This window comes from Mesocricetus auratus, unplaced genomic scaffold (genome assembly GCF_017639785.1).
Source record: "Mesocricetus auratus isolate SY011 unplaced genomic scaffold, BCM_Maur_2.0 Super-Scaffold_100014, whole genome shotgun sequence".
NCBI lineage: Eukaryota > Metazoa > Chordata > Mammalia > Rodentia > Cricetidae > Mesocricetus > Mesocricetus auratus.
This window is the reverse complement of record NW_024429197.1, coordinates 55,628,125-55,648,259: the sequence shown is the minus strand read 5'-3', so window position 1 is coordinate 55,648,259 and position 20,135 is coordinate 55,628,125. Positions and strand designations below refer to the sequence as shown.

The following is a 20,135-nucleotide window of genomic DNA, read 5'->3' as shown; positions in this document are numbered from 1 at the left end:
CAAACCAAGCGAGTGGAGGTCCTGTCTATGAGGTCTTCCTATTTAGGTTCAGCTCACTGATTTGGGCAACCCCAAGGAAGTGAACTTGGTCACCTCCAGGGTATCAAGAGCTCAGGGCAGTAACAGAAGAGGGTGTCCTCTAAAGTGCTACCTACTCCCATCTCCTAAATAGTCAACCTATCCGCCTTGTGCACAGCTATGGGGTGTGTGAGAGAGACAGAGGGGCACCCCAGGCCAGCAGAACTAGACCCCTAGACCAGGGGGAAATAGGGAGCCCCTAGGCCTCCACGGAGGAACAATCCACCCTGCTCAAAGGGTCCATCATCCGGGCTCCTGACTGGAAAACCGGAAAGCACTGCTACAGACTTGGGCAGGGTGGAACCTTAAACAAAATTAAAGCAAGGCAAAATAAACTTGAAGCCCAAACTGCAAGTCCAAGAGTCCCCGCCAAGCAAGATGGGGGAGGAGAGGACCTAACGGCAGAAAGAAGAGGAACTCGCAGGAGGGGGGGGGGTGCAAAAGAACTCTCTGGCCAGCACAGTTGGTGTCCTTGGGGGCTTCCGCTCTCCCGCCAGGTTTGGGTTGGGAAAGGTGATGGCGGCTGGTGGGCAGAAAGGAGAGTAGGTGAAGGAAGAACGGGTGACTACTTCTCTCTCTTCGCCAGAGCCAGCTGGAGCGAACGTTAAGATGTCAAAGCACCAGAAAACTCATCTTTGAAAGTTTTGGTAGATCACCCAATGGCACAGGCTTGGAACTAGCCAGCCTCGCCTTAGTGGGATGGGGAGCAGGGTGGGAGGGAGGGAGACTCTTTCGGAGACTGGGGAGGGAGGGATGTTAAAAATTAAGACGTCCAGGGTCACGCCTGAGAGAGTTAGGGTGCTGTTGACAGCGGGGAGTCTGAGACGGTTCCTTGAGAGAGATATGGCAAGGCCAGGGGTTCCGGACTTAGATGGCAGCGGACACACTACCCTGGGAGACCCTGAGAAGGAGCTGGGAAAGCTTGTCTGGCTAGTCAGTCCTTGGTCCTCCCGCCCAGGGCCCGAGTCCCCCAGTCTCCCGCCCTGCTCTGCGGAAAACGGTGCGCGCCAGTCATCTCTGGGCCACTGCCTAGCGGTTCCATGACTTTGCCTTGGGTCATTGCGCAGCACGTGCACCTATTGCTCCCAGCAAAGATTTCAACTTCGACTCTCTTGGGGGGAGAGGACCGTGCTGGCTCCAAATGGTGCAACCTTGCCCGGCAGAAGTGGGCTACCAAATTCTCCCTGCGCTCCAGGAAGGAATCACTGTGCGCCGGGTTCCACACAGGCGCGTAGCTTTCCTTCACCCTGCGCCACTAGAACGCAGAATTGCATTCTTAGGCTCCAAGCACAGCGCACCCCTCCTTGCCAAGGGTTAGGGCATTTTAAAGAGGGATCTCCCATCTCTCTAAAGCTGAGTAGGTTTCTTCTTTAGGAACTGTTACCCGAGGGGGGGGGTGTCGTGTGTGTAAATAACCAAATCGCTGGTGGGCTTACAGTGGGAAGCCAGTTATTTAAGCTCACTGAGCCCTTCCTAACGGATCAGCTCTAGCTGTTTGAAGGATAAGTCGAGGAGTGAAGGAAAAAAACGATTATCTCAAGTGACTCTCACATCCCGATTTTCATTCCACGAATAAACGTCTGTGTCTTGGGCCCAGTTAGGAGCCTGCCCACGCGGCCCAGTCTTTGATATTTAAACCAGGCCGGGGGAAACTATAGGTTGGGGCACACTGCAGCTTAGACTTACCCAAGCGGTTCTGGGAATAGGTTGAACTGCTGGGGGTTGGGGGGCCAGAGAAGGGACACTGGGCCTAAGGGCAGCGAACAGTGGTGGCAGCTGAGCCTGGGAGCCTGGCAATGCCTGGCGAGCGGCACCCGCTCATCGGCCTCGTTCTGAAGAAACTAAAACAGCCCCAAGCCGCTGCGCGCTGCCGAACGTCGGCACGATTCTCTAAGTTCGGAAACCACGAAGCAGTGTGGTGGATTCGCACGACCAGAGCGTGTTGTACACTCAAAACCCAAAGAGCTGGGGGCAGCTCGCTCGGCTCCTGCCCCCACCGTGCACTCCAAACAGCGCCTTTCTCCCTAGGCGGAAATTCACTGAACTTTTCCAAGTACGAGCAGGAGCAGGCGGTAGAAGCCATCCATCCCTTCGCAAGAGCTGCTCCGAGCTCCCACTTTGCTGGAAGGACGTCACTGCTCCAGCGCATTCTTAACCCAGCCGCAGAAGAACGCTCAGCTAAACAGACATTGTGAGCCCGTGGGGAGAATTTTTAGAAGCTGGGGAACAGGAAGGCTCATGTATCCCACAAACTTGTGAAGAAGCCTGTGGGGGCTTAAGTTTCACTTGGAAAGCGTATGGCGCAGCCTGGCTGTGGTGCAGGTTGCCCCAGGCTTCGCGCAGCCAAAAGCGTGACACTGTTACCGGCGTGGGGGCACAGGCTCTCCATCCAGTGTCTCTGATGTGGGTTCCTGGTTTTTTGGCAGTGAACCCCACTGGGATTTGGAAGAGCCCCAACAGGAATGTTCTTGGAAGATCTGAGGAGATGAAGCCCCTTGCCCCGTGGATGGTGTGGCTGCGGCATTTGGTTTACTAAGGCCATGCATCCTTATCCCTGACAGCCACCAGTATTCGGCTGCCAACGAAATAGGGACAGATATTAGGAAACTTGGGGGGAAGGAAGCAGGTAAGCCTCAAGCCGTTGAGGACACTCCTTTTAGCAATGAAGACCTTGGAGCTCTGCGCAGAACCGAGAGAAATTCTTAGTGAGACTTCATCACACAGGAATGGTGGAGGAGGCTGTGACTGGAAACTAAAAGATGTCTCAGAGGTCTTTGTGCACCGCTGCTTCCCACCCGCAGTTAATCATCCTGGCAATTTTCGCCTGATCAGTCCGCAAATCCCGGGTCCTTCCTGTATTTCCCTACCCTGTCTGTTTACCTCCTTTCTGCTCCTTGTCACCCCGAGGTTTAGGCTGCCCGGGACTTCTCTTTGCCTAGACTCCTACAAACTTGCTGGTGCACATCAGGGTGGGCTGTCCCCCAGACGAGTCTCTGGGCTGACGGGAGACCCCCTCCAGCCGAGAAGTCCCGCATAATTTTCGGCGCTCAGCTCCGGAGCCTCTGCTGTATTTCAGCTCAGTCTCAGGGGCGGGGGTGGGAGGGCAGATCCAAGGATAATAAACAATGCTGCTTACTAGAGATACAAAGTGGGCGCAGAAGAGAACCGCGTAGAAAAGCAAGCATCGAGACGTTTTAACAAGTGGTCAGACTGTTGTGGATGCCTTTGAAAGTTCGCGTTTCTCTAAAAATACCGAATTACTTGGAGTTGTCTGGATGTGCTGGTGGAGCGGTATTTTATTTGTTGGCTTTTGCCTCTGGAGATCAGCCTGAAATGTGTTGCTACCTGCTCACTCCTTGGTGCAAATCGCTTCCCCATCCCAAGGACTCATTTAAAAAAGAGGGTCTTCTAGGTGACTGTATATTGTGCTACCGTTATTCCAGATGCCTCGGGAGCTGCAAGCACTACCCACAGCACAGACCTTAGGGGGAGTTGTAATTTTAACAGGCACTGCAACATAATTTAAAGACTCGAACTCCCTCACTCCCGCCTACACACACACACACAGAGAGAGAGAGAGAGAGAGAGAGCGAGCCCAGCAAGCCCTTTTGGGTGCTGACTGTGAGTAGGGACTAAGGATTCCTGCTGGGTGCTGGTGAAACTGATTTCTGCTCTTCACGATGGCCTTGGGAAAGGGCTTCCCATCTGCTCTGAATGTCCCCTCACAATGTCAGAAAATCTGCCTACAAACATTGGCACAGAGCTTCTGTGACAGGAGGTGGTGCTGCTTTAAATAGGAAGGAGACTGCGGGGCGAAAAGAAAGTCCAGCCTTCCTAAAGGCCCGCCAGACTACCTGCCTGTAGTCCCCCAGCCCAAAGGCAGACAAAGGGGACAGGCAGAAAATCTCTTCTGAGCAGGGTGGAGAAAGCATCAGCGGAATGCAGAGGCCTCCACCTCAAGTTTAGAAACTGTGTACATGCAGATGGGTCCCTGAGGACCAGTTGTTAAAGGTGGGAAGCAGGGTGGGCGGCCCCCTTACCTCCTGAGCCCCACCTACTCACTCCGCTCTTGTTCAGATAAAGGCAACTGGGGAAGAAATATAACAGTCGGCTAGCTCAACTCTTGTGGGCAGTGCTTTCCTTCTGTTTTTGTTCAAAGCTAGGGGTTCTGGTTAGAGAAGGTCTGGGCTCACCCTGGGCCTCTGAGACAGAATTCATCCTTGACCATGAATGTCCCAACCTTCAGTTAGGCCCCTTCTGCCCCACCAAGGGCTTTCCTCTTCTCTGGAGATGATTGTGACAACTGTACCAGGGAGACAGCTGAAGTCCTTTCCCGCCTCCCCGCAAAGCTGATGGCCTTACGCAATGCTCACACATCGTTTGTCTCCTAACTTTCTGTACTTGCCTGGGAGCTTGCTCAGCTGTCTCTGATTGACCTTCTGAGCACAGCCGACATGGCAGGCTGAGGAAGCTTCCTGTCTGCTGAGACCAAGCTCAAGAGCCCCCTCCTGCAGAGTGGGACTACCTTGGAGACAGAATCTCAGGCAGTTTGGGGTAATGAGCAGGTTGTCTGGACTTTCCCACAGCTTTCCGAATCAACCGGCCCCTGACTTGTCATTTTGAAGAAACTGAGGTGCAGAGGAAGGATTTGACCGAAGGATGCAGAAGGAGCTGAGAGTAGCGTCTGCAGTGGTCTCTGGATGCCTTGAGTTTGGAGCCCATTTGCTCAGCTTGAAGGAGGTACGAAAGCTGACAATGAACTAGTGTTTAGTGAGTATCAGCTGTGTGTCAGAGCATGTGCCATCCAGACACGTTGTATAAGCCATCTTCCCAGAATCCCCCAGCAGAATGTAAAAGATATGAAAGGAAGGCAGGCATAAATCAAAATCCCCCAAATAATATAAAAGAACATAAACCGAAAGTAAAAGCCTCCAACTCCACTCTCTCCCCCCCAAATAACATTTATAGTTTTCGTTTCAGTGGCTGGTCAGTGGCTGGCTGTGTAACTGACAGATGTTATCATCATTTTATGAGTAAGGAAAGGAGGGCTCTCAAGCTAACAGAACGTGGCTACCTGTCTCCAGATTCAACCCTTCCCATTGCTCTCCGTGAACTAATAAACACTGGGGGGGGGGGGGGGAGTCACTGATGCTGCTGATAATAAAAAGGTCTCTGAGATGAGAGTGGATATCAACTTTTCCTTTTCCTTTCCTTTCCTTCTGTCCTATTCGGGAGCCAAAAATTGCTACATGTTTCAGAAGCTGAGACCATATTAATAATTACTTGTAATGGTTGTATTCTTCCTGGGCCTTGGTATAACTGTACAAACTGTCCTCCTCCAAACCTCATGACCAAGACGCTAAGACTGCGTCCACCCTGTGGTAGGCCAGGACTGGAGCATACCTAGTAAGCTTCGGATTTCCCTGTCTATCCTTTAGAGTTAGTTGTTGGGAGACTCCGATGAGAGACAGGAAAAAGGATTGTAAATTTCAATTCTCTCTCTATAAATGTAATTGCTGCTTTTCGAAGATGTGCAGTTAGAACAACAAAGAATTAGGGTTTTGTGTTTTTCTTGAGACAGAGGGGGCTGTTTTTCTCCTGGAACTGGCTATGAGGAACAGCCCGGGCCTCAAATTCACAGAGATTTGTCTGCCTCTGCCCCCTGAGTCCTGGGGTTGAAGGTGTGAGCCAGGACACCCAGGGAGTCTGGGGACAGTGCGAAAGCCTGTGCTTTTGGTGGCCAGTGGTCACAAAGTGAAAGGAGATGCTCATTTCTATGCGGGAATGGGAGCACGGGGTCTCTGATATGGGGGGGGCTTCAGCATGTGTGCAGTAAGACAAGATGGTTAGGACTTGGAGATGCAGGCACACTGTACAGAGTGGTTGTCTAAGAGCAGCAGAGGTGTGGCCTAAAAGATGCTTAAGCCCGTCCCTTTGGAAAGTATTCACTACCAAAGGCTATTCATAGACTGTTGGGGGCACATACCTGCAAGAGGGTAGCAGCTTTCTAGAAACAATTATTTATTACGTGCGCGCGCGCGCGCGCGCGCGTGTGTGTGTGTGTGTGTGTGTGAGAGAGAGAGAGAGAGAGAGAGAGAGAGAGAGAGAGAGAAGGATGGATATATGCCAATTGTCATGTAATGCTCATTTTGTCTTGATTTAAAAAAATCTTTTTAAACTTTTAACTTTGGGGCCTAATGATAAGAAATGATTGGCCACTCACTGGTAGGGTCTCCTAAACTTAGCAGAGGAGCCGCCATGGGAAGGGGATGTTGGTTCTTCCTAGTAACCCTGCAGCCCGCACACATCTGAGACTGTGGGGAGACTCTGAGGGCCTCTAGGAAGGACGGAGAAGAGTTGAGGGAGCGTGGGGAGTTGGCTAGTTCCCAGAAGAAACTGTGGAAGTGTGTGTGGGGGGGAATCAACTTTCTTGAAGGCCCAGCCAGGCGGCAGAGCCTACGTTCATCTCTGGCCAGGACAAAGGATACTGCGCCCCCTGGTGTTAGACTCACATCAGATTCCAGAGCACTGTGTGGAGAGCAGCAGCCCAGAGCTGCCTAAACCAACCACAGAGAAGTTTCTTTTGTTCGCTAAGCTAGTTGGAGTAGAAGTGGCCTTTCTTTCTCAATTCCGGAGTCTAAGTAGAGACTGCTATAGAGAGAGCAGGGTGTGTGTGTGTGCTCTAGTTTGCTTCATTTGGTTTTCTTTGCACACAGTTTAGGCTAACAGGACAAAGCCTGCTTAAAAGCAACCCCTTTAGGTGGCGAGCACACTGGTCTGAAAACAGCAGCAACTGCATTGTGGGTGCAGTTCTGGGCCGGGGTGGGGGTGGGGGAGCCATCTGAAATTTCAGAACCTTTTGTTCCTTGGCTCAAAAGCGAAGAGTTTTGGGTAAGATGTTTTTAACGACTCCTTTAAGTTACAGTACTGAATAAGCAGTACACAGAGTCACCTCCTCTTAGAGCCCTGCAAATGGGATTTGGTAATGTCTGTGCAGGTGCAGGCGTGTTTCAACATCCAAAGTTTCCTGATTCTGAGCAAAGATTTTTAAAAGCACAAAATGTATCTCTTCTCAGCCCAGAAGCCCCTCACCCTCACAAGGCTCAGCTAGGAAGCCGCAGAGTTAGCACGATTCAGTCACTGCTATTTCTTTTAAAAATAAAGTACTAAGTGTTGTGCTGGAAATTCTGCTCAGCGTCGAGTGTGGTAGGTGTGAATACATGCTTTAATTGTTCCAGGCACTAGACCAAAACGTCCCCAGAATCAGCAGAGTTTTCAGCTATAATCTGGCTAACATTTCTCTGCAACTAGGTATGAAGACCAGACTGAATTTCCATCAAAATTTACAGCCATTCCTCATCTAGTCAGGTGATCAGCCCTGAGGAAGAATTATGGCGCCACTGGGAGTTTTGCACTCCTCAAACCTGTATGTCCCGTCTCTGACACAAGCAGTTGGTTATGCCTCACGGCAGCCCCTTCCTCCTGCACCGTCTTCAATCACTATCTCTGTGTAATGGGCACAGTGCATTATATCACTGTTTATTAGGCATCTCATGACCCCCGCCCCGTGAAGGTCACTTGAGCATCAACCTTAGTTCTGCAGCTGTGACGTGAGTGTGCAGCTGTTGTCCCATATGAGAGAGTGTCACAGGTCCATACACTGTCTGGAAGAGCTGGTGGCTGGCTCTCTGTGAGAAGCGAGCCAGGAGGAGGAGCAGTACTCAGATGAGATGGCCTGTGGTAACACTGTCCCAGGAAGGGGAAAAACCCTGGGTGGGAAGGTTTACCAGATGGCCAGTTCAGTGACTCAGAGCACTGTGTCCCCATTTAAGGGAAACAACCATGGTATGGGTGAAGCTGCACGCTTCAAAAAGTCATGTTACCGCTCAAATTCATGTTATATATCCCCAGAGCCTCAGAATGGAGCTGTGTTTGGAGATAGGCTCATTTATTTATTGCTTTATCTACTTATTTATTGTTCATATGCACTTACGGAGGTCAGAGGTCAACATTCAGGGGTTGGCTTCCCAGGTTTTGGGTTCTGGGGATCACATTCAGATCATTAATGTTGGCAGCAAGCACCTTTACCTGCTGAGCCCCTGGAGACAGCCTCTCTAGAGACATAATTATGTTTGAGTGAGATAAGCCTTAATCTGAGGTGACCGATGGGGCTCTGATAAGAAGATGTTGACACAGACATGTGCCGAGCGAGACCGCAGGAAGACACAAGGACAAAGAGACCAGATAGGAGCCAAGGAGGGATCCTCAGAAGAAATCAGCCCTGCTGATGCCTTGGTCTCAGATTCGAGACTCAAACTGAGAGGTGACAGATTTTCTTTGTGTAAGTCACTGGGTTTTGTGGCATTTGATTATGGCACTTCCATCAAACTAACGCAAGCTACTATTTGGCACCAGCCAATTATGTGCAGTCATTTGGAGATGCAGATCCTGTGTCAACAGATTTTCCAGTGTGAGAGTCTTTTATTTTTAAATGTTGGCAGGAGGGCTGGCCTTTACGGGTGTGCAGTATGAACAATCACTCAAGATCCCTTACTTAGAAATGGCCCATGTTTGCCTTGGTGTTTTGCTTGCTCCATTTTCAAATTCTTAATTTCCAACAGGGGTCCTGCCTTTTCATCTTTGACTACGCTTCCAGACATAATAGAACTTGTGTAGTTGACACATAATATTAATTTTAAGTAATGATTTGTTAAAATTATGGGAGCTGCCTGCTCATCCCCCCCAAAAAACTAGAGGAACCCTGGGACATTGCATTGATTTTTGTTGTTGTTGTTAAGTGGATTAAAATTTCCAATTTCTGATCATCACTGGAAAAGGATTTATAGAATACAGAAGCTTGCCAGGGAGGAAGGAAAGTCACAAATCTTTCCACGTACAATTCTCTGAGATGAACTAATGTGGCCCTGACCAATTATTTTTCTTATAGTTAAGCCCTAAGGACCTCACAACACAAGTATCTCTCTTAAAAAATCAAGTTATATTTTTGTCTCTGTGTGTAGGGCCTGCATAAGCAAGCTGTGTGCACACATGCACGTGTGTACAGACCAGAGGCCAGGCATCTTTCTCAATTTCTCTTCATCTTATTTTTTGAGACAGTGTCTTGTGCCAGACAGAGAGCTCATCAATGGTCCTCACTGACTCCCTAAAGAACTCTTGAGATCTTCCTGTCTCTACCCTTAGCCCAGCCCTGAGATTACAGACACACCAGCATGAAGACCTTTATATGAGTACTAGGGATTTGAAATCAGGTTTTTATGCTTGTGTGGCTGGTATTTTATCAATTGAACTATTTCCCAAGACCCTCGGTAGAGACTGTGGGTATTAGGAGTGGGACAGTATGGTTTAAAAGTGCATGTTTGTGCATCAAGTTGACAAAGGGTTAAAGATTAAAGATAGTTTTAATATCTTTAATATCTTTGACATAACCAGTAATCACGTGGTGAGAGTCTCAGGAAGGGATTGTCTACACTGGGCTGGACTGAGTACATGTCTGTAGGGATTGTCTTAATTAAACTTACTGATGTGTGAAGACCCAGCCCACTGTGGGTCCAAACATTGCCTCAGCAGACGTTCTACACTGTTATGAGTGGGGAAATCCAGCTGAGCATAGGCAAGCCAGTGGACAAGAATGCATTCATTCCCCCTGCTCTTGACTGTCCATGTGATGTGACCAGCCGTCTCAGGTTCCTGCCTTGCCTTCCCCTCAGTCACTGGTGGTAACCTTGAACTGCAGGCTGCATAAACCCCGTTCCTCATATGGTACTTTTTGTCAGAGTGTCTTTTATTACAGCATCAGAAATAAAACTAAGACAAAAACTCTTCTCCCTCTATGCTAAGCTGTCCCACGGCTCCTTCCTCAGTCCCCGGTTGGGAGGTCCAAGCTGGAGGATAAAGTAAAGCGGGGGCCACCAGTACAGGGGGCTGTGCAGTAAGCTATCTTTCCATTACCTGGAGCAGGTCCTACCAGAGGGTGATAACTGGGAGAAAAAGTTTACATCCCGGTGAAAGAAATGCCATCATCAGTGAGCAGAGTCACGGGGCTGCCGTAGAGACCCTCGGTGCATTTATTTACAAAGCATACTGACAGTAATGGAATGTTTGGTCTGGAGGCCTGCTTTGCTGGTTCTGTTTCTGCCCAGCACTAACTGTGGAGTGTACATTTTAAAAGGAGTTATTTCCTATGTAAGTTTTATGCATTTTCCCTCCAGGGAGTAAGGGAAAGCCTTTTGAGACACTCTGCATTTCTTGGAAGAAGGCTGCTATAAATTAATATAGAGCCCCCTTTCTCGTTGCAGGCCGACAGGACACACAGGACGATGCTTCCATGTCACGCCAGGGACAGAGTGAGGCCCTCACTGGCCTGTGTCGGAGAAGTTGCTTCTCAGCCCTCCCCCAGACCGCCCTTCCTCCCCCACCGAGCTTCTTCCCTGTAAATGTCCCCAAGTCTCTAACTTTTCAGACTCATTTTTGTTCTTCTGTTCTTCTCTACAATTTGTGGACACAGAGCCTTTGGAAGAAGATTGTGATGGGCTAAAAGTTGTGAACCTTCTGCGGGCAAGGCCCGTACTTGGTACAGCAAAAGAAATTCTATAGCACCTGCTCCTGAGTCTAGGAATCCCAAGTTAGCCAGCTCCCACTCTGTCCCAAGAGACAGACTCTCCTCCTCCACTACCAAGAAGCAGTAGAATTTAAGAAAAGGGATGATCCCATATTGAAGGGACTTGAAATTGTTACATGGCATTCCTGAGTTAAGTTCTAAAATACAGTTCCCTTATTCATAAGAAAAATTGAAAATTGACATAAAACATGGACAAAACTATTCATAGCATCGGTGGGACTAGGATATAGTTCAGTCATGGAATGCTTGTATAGCAATGAGCGTGGTCCAAGGCTCAATCCCCGGCACTGGGAAAGAAAAGTGGGAGGGGAGGAGGTGTCCACAGCAGCGTTTCCAGTATAGGCAGAAAGGGGAAAGAATTCAAACGCCTACCGATGAACGGGTGAGCGTAAAGTGGTACATGTATATAATGGAATACTAGCAAGCAGCAGAAAGCTATGACATGATAGAGATGGCAGCATGGGTGACTTTTTAAACATCTTCCTAAGTAGCAGTAACAATCAAAAGGGAAGGCATCCACTCCATATTTCTGGATTATATAGGCATACTACATATAGAGAAAACAGAACGGTGGTTGGCTGGGACTTGGAGAGAGGGACTGGACTTTGGGAGATAGAAGAACGGTAAAGAATTTCTCTGGGTGGTGATGAAAATGTTCTTGAATTGGTTGAAATGATGGTTGCACTTGATAACTGCATTTAAAGACCACTGAATTTTACTTGTAAATGGGAGAATTGCATGGTGCACAGATTATACGTCAATAAAGCTAATATTTTTAAAAAGATACCTTAAGACCTGGACTGTCTTTCTTCCTTTGAGTCTATTTGCCTTCCAATAAATATGTCCAAAATTAAAAGTAGATCCTACAAGCAGAAAGGAGAATGTAAAAATGCACTGAGTTTCCTGGAGAGATCCTGACATGAGCCTTGACCGATACCCACAATGCTCATATCTACGCCCTCTTTGAACTTAATAAAAATACAGGATTTTCATTGATAGAAAGTCATTAAATTATATTTAGATGGGGGCTGGGGAGGTAGGTGGCTTATTGTGCTTAAGGGTATGTGTTGCTCTTGCAATGGACCATCCTAGTTGGGGTTTCTTGCAATGGGCCATCCTAGTTGGGGTTTCCAGTGCTGTGATGAGGCACCATGACGGAAAGTGACCTGGGGAGGAAGGGTTTATTTGGCTTCTCTTCCGCATCACAGTCCATCACTGAAGGAAGTCAGGACAGATCTCAAGCAGAGCTGGCCTCTGAAGGCAGGAGCTGATGCAGAAGCCATGGAGGAGTGCTGCTTACTGGTTTGCTCCTAGTGGCTTGTTCAGCCTGCTTTCTTACAGAACCCAGGGTCACCAGCCCAGGGATGAACCCACCACCAATGGACTGGGCCCATTGGTGGGGCCCAGTGATTCCCCACCAATCACCAAGGAAACGCCCTACAGCCTGATCTCACGGGGACATGTTCTCAATTGATATTCCCTCCTTTCAGATAACTCTAGTTTGTGGCAAGTTGAAATAAAACTAGCCAGCACAGTCGACCTCTTGTCAACTTGACACACAAACACATCACTGTTGAGATATAACTACTCCTTTCTTGTTCTTCCCCAAGATCACACATTAATCTCAACACTATAATACAAACATTCCAAAAATTTTTTGGTTTTTCGAGACAGGGTTTCTCTGTATTGTTTTGGAGGCTGTCCTGGAACTCACTCTGTAGACCAGACTGACCTCGAATTCACAGAGATCTGCCTGCCTCTGCCTCCCGAGTGCTGGGATCGAAGATGTGCACACCAATGCCCAGCTCAAACATTCTAAATTTATAGCCCCACAGTCTTTAAAAATTCAACCTCTTCAATATAGGCAGTCTATTTGAAAATCCAAAGTCTTTTAAGACTGAAAACCTCTCAACTATGGACACCTGTAAAATCGAAAGTAAATTAGTGTCTCACTTCAAGAGGGAGAAGCAGGGAACAGTCAAAATCTGAACAAAGCAAAACTAAACTCCAACAGTATAAATAACTTAACAACCAATGTCTGAGATTCGCTCGCAGTCTCCTGGGCTCCTCCAAAGGGCTTGAGTCACTTCTCTGGCTCTGCAGCACACACAGTCTCTCTTCCTGGCTCCCACTGGCTACATTCCTCTACTGCTGCTGTCCCTGGTGGTCACTTTTCGGCACTGGCAGTCTTCTGCTGCAACGGGTCTGCACTTTCACAAACAGCCTCTCTTGGGCTCTCTTCATGGTGCCAAACATCAATTTTCCTCCATGACCACTTCAATTCTGGGGTTTCAACTGAGGCTTACACCTTCGCCAATGACCTATCCTGGCCTCTCACAGTCCCAAGTCTCAGCTGTTCACCATGGCCCCTTCATGCCTTCAAAACCAGTATCACTTGGGTTACTCTTACACTACCAAGTTTGGCTGCTAGCGCAAGGTATGACCATGGCCACCTCTGGAACAGCTCTCGTATGCAGATTCTGAGGAATCACTTCCCAAAAGATGTCACCTCAATGATGCTGGCCTCTTCTTAATCACCACTAATTTCTCAGCTCCAGCTGACCAGTTCCTATTGCCCCAGTAAAACAAAGGTTTTACTTCATTGGTTCTGGTCTTTTGTTAATCACAGAAAATTCTTCAGCCCCAGCTAATCAGAACTACAAATTCTTAACTCAACAATGCCCAGTAGAGTCTTTCCTTCTCTCTGGAACTTCACAGTCCAGGCCTCCATCATCTGTACTGCTTTCAACATTCTTATCTTCCAATCTCCTACACAGCAGCTCACTAAGCTCTCAACACCCAATGGCTTTTCTAGCACCAAGTTCCAAAGTCTGTCCACAATCCTCCCCAAAACAACGTGGTCAGGCCTGCCGCAGAAGTACCTCACTGTTGTGGTACCAATGTTTCTATTGCAGTGATGAAACACTGTGACCCAAAGCAGGCTGGGGAGGAACGGGTTTATTTGGCTTACACTTCCACATTGTGGTGTATCACTGAAGGAAGTCGGGACAGGAACTCCAGCAGGGCTGGACCCTTAAGGCAGGAACTGATGTAGAGACCACGGAGAAGAAGTGTTGCTCACTGACTTGCCCCTCATGATTTGCTCAGCTTTCTGTCTTATGAAACCCAGGACCACACCCACAAAGGACTAGACCCTCCCCCATCAATCACCAAATTAAGAAAATGCCCTACAGCCTCATCTTATGGAGGCATTTTCTCAATTGAGGTTCCCTACTCTCAGATACCTCTAGCTTGTGTCAAGTTGTCATAACCAGCTAGCCAGAACAGGGCCTGAGTTCAGTTTTTAACACCCATGCTGGGTGTCTCACAACCACCTGTAACTCTAGCTTAGCTCCAGAGTATCCATGCCCTCTCCTGTCTTTCACTAATATATGTGCACATACCCATACACAGACACACATATACACATAATTAAATATAAAATAAAAGTTTAGCCGGGCGGTGGTGGCGTACACCTTTAATCCCAGCACTCGGGAGGCAGAGGCAGGCGGATCTCTGTGAGTTCGAGGCCAGCCTGGTCTACAAAGTGAGTTCCAGGACAGCATCCAAAGCCACAGAGAAACCCTGTCTCGAAAAACCAAAAAAAACCAAAAAAAAAAGTTTAAATATGTAATGCACCAGTATATTTAAAAGATTCTGAAAGTGATTTATTAGGGTTCTCCTGTCCCCTTCTTTAGGTACCAACACTCCAACCTTCCCTGAAAGAAGTGATAACCCCGTTTTCAGTTCACATGCTGTAGTTATTGCTGACCAGCTATCCACCCTAAGCTTGATGACTCAGGACCTCATCACTTGACATATCCTGTTGAACGGGATGCTGACTGATGCCAGCTCCCATTGACACATATGAATCAGCTGGTAAAAAGTCAACGAACTCTTGAGCCATTTGTTACACTCAGTTTCCAAAGCAATTCAAAGCACAGAATTTTACAATGAGATAAACTTAACAGTCTCAAAAGGAGCAATTCTCATGCCTTCTTCCTTCTTTTTCATTTGAGTACATTTTGTCACCACTGGGGATCTCCAGGTTGCTTGCATCTACTGGCTCTGTAAGTGGAAAAACTGTATAGTGGCAGTCTGCTGGCACCTCCGTTCTATGGTCTGTGGTTTCCCCTCAATAGCCTGGAGTTCACTATGGAGGCAGAACTGACGGAACAAGACCAGTGTTATTGAGAAGGACTCCCCTTTCCTTAGGAGGATATTGTTAAATAGTTGCCAGCTCTACTGAGTGGCCCCCCAAAGATAAGTTCTACATCCCATTTCCCAGAACGTGTGACAATAGCCTCATTTGAATAAAGGTCTTTGTAGCTGTAATTACATTAAGAATTTGGATGAGATAAACCTGTATTATGAGACAAGGAGAAGGCAGGGTGACACATACAAACAGAGTAAGTGAGGGGGCAGTGTGACCCCAGAGACTGAAGTCACAAACCAGTAAGTTCCCAGAGCCATGGCAAGCTGGTAAAGACAGGAACAGAAGCTTCCCTCTTGTATCAAGAGGCAGCGTGGCTGCACAAACTCCGTGATTCTGGTAAAGACAGGAACAGAAGCTTCCCTCTTGTATAGAGAGGCAGCATGGCTGCACAAACTCCGTGATCCTGAGCCCTGCTATCCAAATATAGGAAGGAATACACGTCTGCTTTAAGTTGATCAGATTTGGCAATAAAAAAACCAAACCCATGAGATACCAATGTAGTCTTGTCCTGTGTTTGGGGATGAACACATGGCACAGTGAAGCCCAATGGGAAGTGAGCTTCCCCTGGGAAGCAAGCTCTCCTTCCGTGGGGGTCTGCGAGGAGCTTTCGCCTGCTGCCATAGTGCCCAGGAGAAACCGGTGCCGAAATGGGAAGTTGTGGCTCAGTGAGTGGCCCCTGCCACTGTTGGTAAGAAAACATATTAAATGAGTAAGTTAATTTCTTTTGAAATCAATTTCCTAAACAACAGCCTGTTGATTTTTTGGGTTCATTTAAGATTTTTATTCACACAGAACACTGGAGATGTATAAGTTGCCGTCTTTTTATTGATGTGACAAGCAGTATTAATTTTTTTATTATGGAGTTCATGATTTCTGGACAGTCCTAAATTCATGCAATTTAATTATTTTTTTCCTAAGGAGAAGTTCTTTAAAATGCATTTGAGCACCCAGAACTTTTTATGAGATAACCTTTAAATGCCTTTACAAACCATACAAAATTATTTGGGTACTAAAGTGTAACTTAGAGGCAGAGAGTGTGTGTGGTGTGATTTGAAAGAAAATGGCCCTCAAAGGGAGTGGCACTCTTAGGAGGTGTGGCTTTCTTGGTGTAGGTGTGGCCTTGTGGAGGAAAGGGTATCATGGGGGGGCAGGCTTTGAGGTGTTCAAGCTATGCCCAGTGTGACAAAAAATTCAGTTTCAAGCGGGGCGTTGGTGGCACACACCTTTAATCCTAGCACTTGGGAGGCAGAGGCAGGCGGATCTCTATGAGTTTGAGGCCAGCCTGGTCTACAGAGTGAGTTCCAGAACAGGCTCCAAAGTAATACAGAGAAACCCTGTCTTAGAAAAAAAATCAGTTCCTGCTGCCTTTGTATCAAGATGTAGAACTCTCACTCAGTTCCTTCTGGCAGCTTGTACTCCATCGTGTCCCACCATGGTGATAATAGACTAAACCACCTAACTGTAAGCCACCCCAATTAATGCTTTCCATTTAAGAGTTGCTGTGGTTATGGTGTCTCTTCACAACAATAGAAACCCTAACTAGGACAATGTTCTTAGTTTGTGAGAAGTCTGGATTCGATCCCTACAACACACACACACACACACACACACACACACACACACTAAATAAATAAATGAGTGGGAAAAGGGTTTTCAGAGGAGGATATTTAAACTTTTTTTTCCTGGATAAACATTATTTTCCAAAAGTAAAATACAATATTCTTAAGGAGCAAGCAAGCTACAGTCTGCAGATGAAGGATTTTTCTAAGGCCATAAAACATACATTGACACAAAAAGAGTATTAATTCAAGTCTACCCTCCAGCCACCACTATGTTCCAGGAATTAGGACTATTCATTCTGAAGCTAAAGGAAATTGGTAGAAAATAAAAACTTAGTTTTAGAACTTCCCAAGCCACCCCACTCCCTGTGTTTATACAGAGTCTCACCATGTAGCCCTGGCTGGCCCGGATCTTGCTGGACCACACTGGCCTTGAGCTTACAGAGATCCACCTGCTTTTGCCTCCCAAGTACTGGAATTGCAGTCATGTGGTACTGAGCCCCAAGATTCCTCATTGGACAGCACCATTGTAGCCTAGAAAACTGCAAACACATCAGGTCTATCAAAGACAAAGGTAGACAGACTCAAGTATGGTTTACAGACAAGACTAGAACACAATTTTCTTTCCGCTAACCAAAAACCACTTTTAAGTATTACTCATTCTCAATAACTCTGGTTATGGGCAATCCTGCAAGTTTGCTTTTATTCCCCGTTCCCTAAAGCTAAAAAGAAACTCACCACCAAAGTTGAAATATAAGGAACTGGAAAAAATCAGTGATTTGTTCCTTGATGGTAACTTTACAGCAAAGATACAAGTGTATCTTTACACTAAATTATTTTCTTCATGTGGAAATGGCTGATAGAAATCTCAGAATGGATATAATTAAGTACTGTGTGGCTCCTTCTTCAAAATGCCCCCTTTTCTTTTCTTTGAAGTCAAGCAATTCAGCATTTGCCCAGGAACTGGAGTTGAGGACCAGAGTTAGGCCCTAGAGACATTTCAAAGCTGCCTAGACAAAGGCTCAGAATGACTGCACTGGGGAATCATCCTGCCTTGGATCCAAATCGAAATTGATGACCTAATATATCTTTCCCAGCACTGACGGCCATAGTTTTATGAGCATCAAGAACTGGGTGTCTGCCATTGTCAACAAACAGAGCTTCTCCCGAGACTTTCCATGCACAGACGCTGAGCACCCCAAAGGCATGCTGCAGTCTCTCTGGGCCTAGCATGTGGCCTCTAGTTTTTGCCACATGTGGGATAAATCTCTGTTTTTGAAGGATGACCCTTCAAGGAAGGGAGTTGTGACTATTGCTCTTCCATCTTATCTTGGTTGCAGAGCTCTGAGCCACAGCGTGAGGTTTCCCTGAGACACCTACAGTGAAGATAATGAAGCTTTGGTTAATGACTCTTCCTTCTCAGGACCCCTCCCAATGCCTGGGACCTGATTTGGGACTTTGAATCCTTTTTATTGAGTTCTCTTAATCGGATAAGCCATGGCGCCCCCTAAATGGTGACCTCTTGGAGAAGGTTCAGTGGTTAAGAATGTTGCTGCTCTTCCAGGACTAAGTCCAGTTCCCAGTACCCCATGTTGGGAAGTTCATAGTCGCCTGTACCCCCAGCTCCAGGGACTCTAACTTCCTCTTCTGGCCTCGCTGACACCCCCAAAGACGTGCTATAGGCATAGGCACAAGAGCACACACATACACATAAACATGATTAAACATAAATGCCTCTGTCTTTTATGGACATCCCTTTACCTCCGTCACTTCCTCATCAGCCTAAATCTCCTAAGTTTGTCTCTAGGTGTCAGCTGTACTTTCTTAACCACAGCATCAAGTCACAAGCTAGCCAAAGTTCAAGTGTATCCACGTCGCCTCCTCGATGAGAAGAGATCTCCTTCTGGAGTAATAGTTGCTACAATGGCTCATAAACCCTGAACAGTGGAAGAACTTCCGTGCATGCTTGGCAGTCTCACTGCTCCGATGGCAATTCAGCTTGGCTTGCCAGTAAAGTCAAGAGGTCTGGACTAGGTTTCCGGACTTTGCAATAAGGGCTCTCCAAGGACCACGCTGGAGGAACGCTGGCTGTTATTCTGATTACAGAAGTGATTCCTTTACGTCTATGCACACACACACACACACACACACACACACACACACACACACACACACACACAAAAGTAATTCAAAACAAAGATAGGCAGCATACAAAGTGAAAACCTAGAATCCTACATAGCTAAGGAAAGCAGATCTTTTTTTTTTAAGACACACGTTAACATTTTACAAAGCAAAACAGAATTCTACTCCCTTCTCAACAGTGTGTCTTGGATGTTTTCTCATGTCCATCTGTAGAAAATACTGTTTTAACCTTTTAGTGGCTCCACTGTACTGTTCTGCACGGTCAAACCATATTTTCCTTAACCATTTTCCAGAGAGTGCATGTGGGCTTTTCCCCAATCCCCCTGTAACACATATTCCTGCAACTGTCACATCCCCCTTGAACAGTTTTGAACAGTTGTCAGCATATTTCTCCAGGATGAATTCCCAGTAGGTGAATCACTATCAGGTCAAGAGTTTGAGGATTTCATTGTAAAAGCTGTCATCAGATTCCCCACCAATAATCTTATATCTATTTACACCCCCTTGCGATCTCCCTGAGTGACTGAAGTCCTGTAATCTGGAAGGTCTAGCCCATGGAGTTTTGCCATTGTTGTTGTTTCGTGTTTTTTTTTTTTAAGATTTATTTATGTACTACATATACAGTGTTCTGCCTACATGCCAGAAGAGGGCACCAGACAGATTGAATTGTAGATAGCTGTGAGCCACCATGTGGTTGCTGGGAATTGAACTCAGGACCCCTGGAAGAGCAGTCAGTGCTCTTAACCTCTGAGCCATGTCTCCAGCCCCATTGTTTTGTGTTTTTGTTTGTTTGTTTGTTTGTTTTGGCCTTTGCCGGGAGCTAAAATAAAAAGACGTCAAAAGTGTCCTCTTTCCTTGAACTCTGCTCTGGGGGATCCGGCAACTGGACAGACAACAAGAGGTAAAAAAAAATGTTACCACCTCTTACTTGTCCCTGGATGCAGTTACTAGACAGCTTATCAGAGAGTAGATAGGGAAGCGTCTCGCAGCCAGAATGCTTAGTAACTGTACTGGCACAGCAAGTGCTGCTCCTGAGGTTTGCCCCGTGGCTTGACTGAAGCAGCACATTTGATCTAACAGCATCAGCACGTTTACATCTGCACAGTTCTTCAATTTCCTCCTTGTGTCTGTTTAGTCAAGGTAGTTTGAAAAAAAAACTCTACTATTTTTCAAGCACTTGGAAAGAGAAGCAGACCCTGTCCTTTAGTGAATGACAGAGTTTGCCAGTTTGTGGTCTGAGGTTGCTCAGTGGACACTGTGTTTGCACCTCTGGCGGCAGGGACTGCACAGACACCAGGAGAGGATGGGGAGGTCACCCAGTCAGGAAACTGAGGCGCTGCTCTACAGAGCCTTGGCTTTGCTCTCGAGAGAATGACAAAGGAGTAAGACAACAGAGCGCAAGGGCGCCTGGTCTTGCAGCCCTAATCCCACAGAGCAGCCTCCCGTTGACCTGCCTGTTTATACAGTGGGCTTATCTACACCTTAATCTGGAACAGGCTGG

At 47.2% G+C, this 20,135-nt stretch overlaps 1 protein-coding gene and 1 long non-coding RNA gene across 6 annotated transcripts in view; one reads left to right on the top strand and one right to left on the bottom strand.

Annotated features, from left to right (window-relative positions):
* LOC121144035 overlaps positions 1–11,503 on the top strand; it is a 39,309-nt gene extending 27,806 nt beyond the window's left edge. The window contains exon 2 of the long non-coding RNA XR_005881380.1: positions 10,395–11,503. This is a non-coding gene — a long non-coding RNA (uncharacterized LOC121144035). The remainder of the gene's footprint in view (positions 1–10,394) is intronic.
* Nfib (nuclear factor I B) overlaps positions 1–20,135 on the bottom strand; it is a 412,093-nt gene that overhangs the window by 242,416 nt on the left and 149,542 nt on the right. The gene's annotated exons all lie outside the window — the stretch shown is intronic.